We start from the raw sequence: 6,787 nt of genomic DNA, 5'->3' as shown, positions 1-6,787 counted from the left end.
GACAGAATACCATAGTCACGCACCATTAAGTTCATCAATCCAGTTATTACATACCAGCATAACAACAAGACTACAGACAACCTTCAAAATAGAATCATGTCCGCGGTTAAAACCGTACAACAATCCATCACAATATTTGGCATATATGAGCAAATAGAGCACACACCCTTATTTGGGCCGGCAACAATGCCATTCTCAGAAAAAAAAAATAAAGTAATCAAGGCAGGGTAAGCAAGTCTTGTAGCATCAGACTTCGAACCCACAATAAAGTCAAGCATCTTCTTCGTGACAACAAGTCCAAAATTCAAAAATTCAAAATGCTTATCAATAGCAAAGAGAATTTTACCAAGCTCCGAGCTAACTGAAGACACATTGGCCGTCGGAAAAATGTTCAACACACACAGGCAATGAAGACATTTAAATCTCATTGACAAATAGGAAGTTTTCATAGCTGTCTTTCCAAGTCTGATTGCTTTGTCTGCCGTTATGAAACGGGCAATCTCACTGGACGTCTCTTGAAGGAAGTGAGAAGGCATAGATTTTTTGTTGTTATCGAGGAGTTTTAACAGCCTGTTAATCACGGTTGGACTCAATTCCAACACTTTTCCACGAACATACACCTTGTGAAACCTGAAGATGTCGGATCGAGAGCCTTGGAATTCAAGTTAGCATAGAATTCCTGCATAAGTTTCGGACAAAATCAATGCAAACTAGTTGCCTAAAACAACAATTCTTTATCTTCCAAGTATCCAAGAAAACCAATTCCCGCATGGTCGAACCGTGCCTCTTGAGTAAAAATTTTGGTAGCCAACACCTTGCGCTCATGTTGCTTGTTTTCCTTGGAAAAGTGAGTTTTACTCAATGCAATATCCACATTGATAGTGTGCATTGACTTTGGCACCTTTCTTTTATTCTTCTTGGACTTGGACAAACCCGCAACATCTGTTTGTTTACGTTTCTTCATCACAATCACAGAAGATAGAGGAAGTTCAAAATCAATAATTATTTTTTCAGTAGCAATAGGTTGTCCTTCGGGTGTTTTAACTCCTGTTTGATCGACAGTTTGATCCGGTATTGGTTCTGCAACATCCTTTTCCGCAGTCTTTGGAATGATCACGACGTCATGTTCTAGTTGTGCACCAGCAATTTCCACGTCTCCAGGGGATTTTGTCGTCTCCTGATCAGCAACTTCTTTGATGGATCGAGATTGGATTTCTCCTTCATTTGCTTTTTCAGATTCAACATGATCATCAATGGCTCTGTCAAGACTTTCCATCGACACAGTTTGATTCAAATCTAGGATCTTGATAAAATGAGCATTTTCCTTATCAATTGCAGCAACTTCAACATATTTTTCAATAAGAGCATTAGGAACAAATTCTCTAAGTTGTTGAACAATAGGTTCATCAGCGTGAGACTCTAGTAACACAACAACACTTCTAACATCGGCTTGTTGAGTGGGAACAACCATTGATTCAGCATTTTCACCTTCAGTAGGAGGGTTTTCAACAGAAAGAACAACCTCTCTTTCAGTAAGATGGCGAATGGGGGAAACACGGCTCCATCGACCTCCACGACGAAGGGCTAGACAAGTTTTCACCATTGCTGAAAATAAGTTTCTTTTCAGAGAGAAAATATGTAGAGAAAGATATGGGATATCAACCCATTAAGACTCCTTTCAAAACCTCCAAAGAAAATGTCTTCAACACGTGAACCACGATCAACTTTTTTGAAATTGCCACTGCAGCACGCTATGTCAGGCAACAGTTATGATGCCATTGCACTGCCCTAGGTATCAATCAAAAGTGACCGATTTGACGTTTCAAATCACCAAAATATCATATTTTCCTTTTCTCGATTTCTTTTCCAAGGATATAAAAGTTTATCCATAAGATCAAGTCTTGGGAAGGGCATTTTTGAAAAACCACAATAAAAAATTACCCTAATAAAATATTCACCTCAAAATTGATAATCCATATTATCAGAGGGTGAATTAGGCAACAGTTAGAACTCTGGAATAATTCTTCAATTTAAGCATATTTCAAGAAGAAATTTATGCAAACTTATCAACTCTAAACCACACTTCTCCATGTTCTTCCACAATCAGAATATTGTAATAAGTAATAACAATATCATAGAAGAACATTATCACCAATGTACCTCAATTGCGATGAGAGCACATCCCCAAACTCCTTCTTAAACTCTCAAATCGATCAGAGTCCAAGGCTTTTGTGAGGATGTCTACCTTTTGATTGGTTGTACCAACATGCTGTAAAATGCAGATACCATTTTCTACCAAATCATGAATGAAATGATACCTGACATCGATGTGTTTCGTCCGTCAATGTTGAGCAGGATTCTTCAAAATATTTATGGCACTTGTGTTATCACACAACAACATAAATGAACTTCTTTCAATCTCATAATCCTGTAACATCTGTTTGATCCATAGAAGTTTTGCACAACAACTTTCAGCGGCAATATATTCTGCTTTGGTTGCTGAAAAAGCAATTGAGTTTTGTTTCTTGGAGCTCCAACTCACCAAATTATTACTAATATAAAAGCATCCTCCAGTAGTGCTTTTTCTATCATCACAACAACCAGCCCAGTCCGAGTATGTAAATCCAATCAGATCAAGGGCTGAACTGGAATACCATAATCCAAGCTCCATTGTTCCATGAACATATCGTAGGATTCTTTTTGTTGCTTTCAAGTGTGATTCCTTTGGCTTATATTGAAATTGCATGCAAACTCTAACGCTGAAAGAAATGTCTGGCCTACTTGCGGTAAGATTCAACAAGCTTCCGATCATACTTGGCTACAACTGTTGATTGATATCCAGTTCTTCATCATTCTTAGACAGTTTTTCTTGGCATCCTAGCGGAGTTCTAACCACATTCGAATTCTGAAGTCCAAATTTTTGGACCATACTCTTTGCATATTTTGATTGGCTCAGAAAAATACCATCAGCACATTTCTTAATTTGAAGGCCAAGAAAATATTTTAATTCTTCAATCATGCTCATCTCAAATTCAGCATGCATGAACTTCACAAAAATAATTCTTCATCATCTCATTTGTTGATCCAAAGACAATGTCATCAACATAGACTTGAATTATCATAATTTCTTTACCTTTGTGCTTTATGAATAAGGTCTTATCTGTCGAACCTATTATATATTCTTTGTTGATCAGGATGTTGGAAAGTCTTTCATACCAAGCTCGAGGGGGTTGTTTCAATCCATACAATGCTTTCTTCAACTTTTAAACGTGATCAATATGGTAAGGATCTTCAAATCCTTTGGGCTGCTCAACGAATATCTCTTCATTTATCCACCCGTTGAGGAAGGCGGTTTTAACATCCATCAGAAACAAAGTAAAACCTAATGAACAAGATATAGATAGAAGAAGTCTTACAGTGTCAATTCTTGCGACTGGTGTGAAGGTCTTATCGTAGTCCACTCCTTCAGTTTGAGTATAACCTTGAGCGACCATTCGGGCTTTGTTCATCGTGATATTGCCTCTCTCATCGGATTTATTTTTGAATATCCACTTGGTTCCAATCACATTTTTATCAGCTGGGTGTTCCACCAAAGTCCAAACTTTATTCCTCTCAAATTGATTCAACTCATCTTGCATAGCCATCATCCAATATTCATCTTTCAAAGCTTCTTCCACGGATTTTGGCTCGACTGTTGAGACAAAACAATTCATTCCTGAAAGTTCCTTAAAATGAATTCTTTTACCTTTCTTAACAAGATTTCCTTGAGGATCACCAATTACAACATAAATAGGGTGAGTTCGAGGGATTCTTGAACCATATTTTCTAATTTCAGCATCAGATTCACAATCTCCAAGGGGTTCTGCGACGGTTATAACCTCAGTTGAACCTTCAGGTTCAGACCATTCAAGTTGAATTGAACTTTCCTGATTGTCTAATCGAATTTGCAGAGGCTGAGCATGTTGAGCTTCTGAAATAGAGTTCTGAATAACATGTAACGGATTAATCACCTAATCTTCATCACCATCATTTATGGATTTCTTTTCCATGTGAGCTTCATCAAACACGACATTGATAGACTCCATCACTTTCTTTGATTGATTGTTGTACACTTTATAAGTTCTGCTATTCAAGGAATATCCAAGAAACACACTTTTATCTGATCTAGAATCGAACTTTCGAAGCTGATTTATGTCCTTCAATATTTAGCATCGACATCCAAAGGTTTGAAAATAGGAAATATTTGGCTTCTTTCCTTTCCACAATTCGTAAGGCGTAGACTCAGAGTGAGGTCTCAAGTACACTCTATTACTGATATAACACATTGTATTAACAGCTTCTGCCTATAAGAATTTGGCAACTTCTTTGGCATGCATCATGCTTCTTTCCATTTCTTGTAACGTTAGATTTTTTCTTTCAACAACACCATTTTGTTGAGGTGTCTTAGGTGCAGAATATTCATGCAGAATTCCATGTTCCTTACATAATCCATCAAACATTGCTTTCTCAAACTCTTTTCCATGGCCAGTCCTTAATCGATTCACATTTGATTTCTTCTCATTCATCAACATTTTGCTTAGCTTATCAAAAGCTTCAAATGTATCAGCCTTTTCCCGCAGAAAATCTACCCAAGTATACCTTGAAAAATCATCAATGCAAACAAGGATATATTTTTTTCCATTTAGGCTAGGTGTATCAACTAGATCCATCAAGTCCATATGTAGCAAATCCAAACAACCAATGGTATTTTGGTGTTCTAACACTGGGTGTGATACACTTCTTTGCTTTCCTCAGGCACAAAGTTTATGAAAGTTGTTGAAGCAACTTTCATAAACTTTGAGAGTCTTCTGATTGCACCACTCTTGCTTAGCTTTATGAGATTTTGTTGGTTGACCTGACCAAGTCAAATATGCAATAGCATCAGTTCTTCATCTTTCGAAATCAATGCTTGTAGCTTCGGATTTTCAAGCAAATAAAAATTATTTCTTGACCGAGAATCAGTCATGACACATTTAGATGCAAAGTTGTAAACCTTGCATGAATCCTTCGTAAACTTCACATGTAGATCATAATCGCATAACTGACTTATGCTAATTAGATTGATATTTAATCCTTGCACGAAATAAACTTTAGAAAGTTTAGGAATACCTTCGGCTTCTAGTGTACCATATCCCGCAATCTAACTTTTGGCTTCATCTCCAAAAACAACTTCTCCACATTGATTAGCAACATAATCTTTCAGAAGATGTCTCTGGTTCGTCATGTGACGTGAACAACCACTGTCGAAGTACCATCTAGTTGGATTTATGGATTCTTGGCTAGAGAGAATCACATAGAACATCATCCTCGTCTGATCTATTTTTGGTCTCCATTCCAACCTTACTTTGACATAATGTTTAAGATTATTTGAGCGCCAACAAATGTCTCTTCCAGACATCACATCTCTTGTCAGTTTGAAACACTTTTGAGCTACGTGACCATGAAATTCGCAATACTTGCAGTCATACAGGTGTTATGACTATTGTTTGATCTTCTCTGCTTTCTGTCTGTTTTGTGATTGTTTCATCTTTTTGAATGTTTCAACTTTCTCAATCAATTTCGTCTTCTGAATTTTTTCTAGGACCTTCAAACCAGTAAGTAGTCCCCCTTTTACAAAAGTAGTAGGCTTAATCTCCATTGAATCATAATATTCTAAGCCTTTTTTTTTATCTCCAAAAGATTTCCAATCGATAACACCTCATCCATCTTTTCTCTGCCTTTTTAAAGTCGATCGTTTTCTTTTTTCATACTTTCATTCACAACCTTGAAACCATCCATCTTTGTAGACATCTTTTGAGCATCTTCTTTCAAGTTGTCATTTTTAATTTCCAATTTCTCAAGTTTTGCATCCAATCAGTAAACAAGGTCAAGAAGCTCTTTGTTCTTCACAAGAGACCTTTTTTGCTCAGCAACAACAACCTCATATGCTGCAATCAACTCTTCAAATCATGAATTTTTCTTGATTCACCATTATTTGCTATAAACGCGACAACTTCTTCATCATCGGAAATAGAAGTACTTTCACCATCGTCACTCCAAGTCACTTGATAGGCAAGTTTTTCTCGATTATTCACAGTTACACATTCGGATTTGATATGTCCAACACCACCACATCCAAAACAAGTTGATTCTTTTACAATACCAGGTTGTGATGACACATTGAACTTCCTTATTCGACCACTTTGGGATGAACCTTAGAGCTTACTGATTTTCAAACAATATTGCTCAGAATATCTCCGGTGTTGTCCAGGTGTCGTGGATCAGTTTGATTCGCAGTCTGGGACTTACCAAAGGATTGTCGAGCTCATTTTTCACTTAACATTTTTGAAAATTTTCTGGACAGCAAAGCTATTTCCTCATACGATTCTACTATTTTCATATTTTTGATAGAAAACGCAATACCTTTTGGGGTCTCTTCTTCAAGGTGATTTATATCATAAGTTACTAGAATTCAATTCAAACCTTCAAGAGTCATGGATTTTAGCTTTTCCATATATTCAAGTGCTGCAACTTTTGGAGAAAACTTCTTTGTGACAGTTCGAAGCATTTTCCTCACAAGCTTTTCCTCATTGAACTGAAGACCAAAGGCGTATGCCTGATTCACAACGTCTTTGAATCTGCTATAATATTGTCCAACAGATTCATCATTATTCATCTTTAATTAGTCAAACATGTTTTCCACCCTTTGAAGTTTGGTTGCTCGAACATCTTCAGTTCCTTCGAAAGCATTTTTCAATGCATCACATGC

This window comes from Andrographis paniculata, unplaced genomic scaffold (assembly GCF_009805555.1).
Source record: "Andrographis paniculata isolate CXL003 unplaced genomic scaffold, ASM980555v1 Contig61END, whole genome shotgun sequence".
NCBI classification, from domain to species: Eukaryota; Viridiplantae; Streptophyta; class Magnoliopsida; order Lamiales; family Acanthaceae; genus Andrographis; species Andrographis paniculata.
This window is presented reverse-complemented; position numbering follows the sequence as displayed.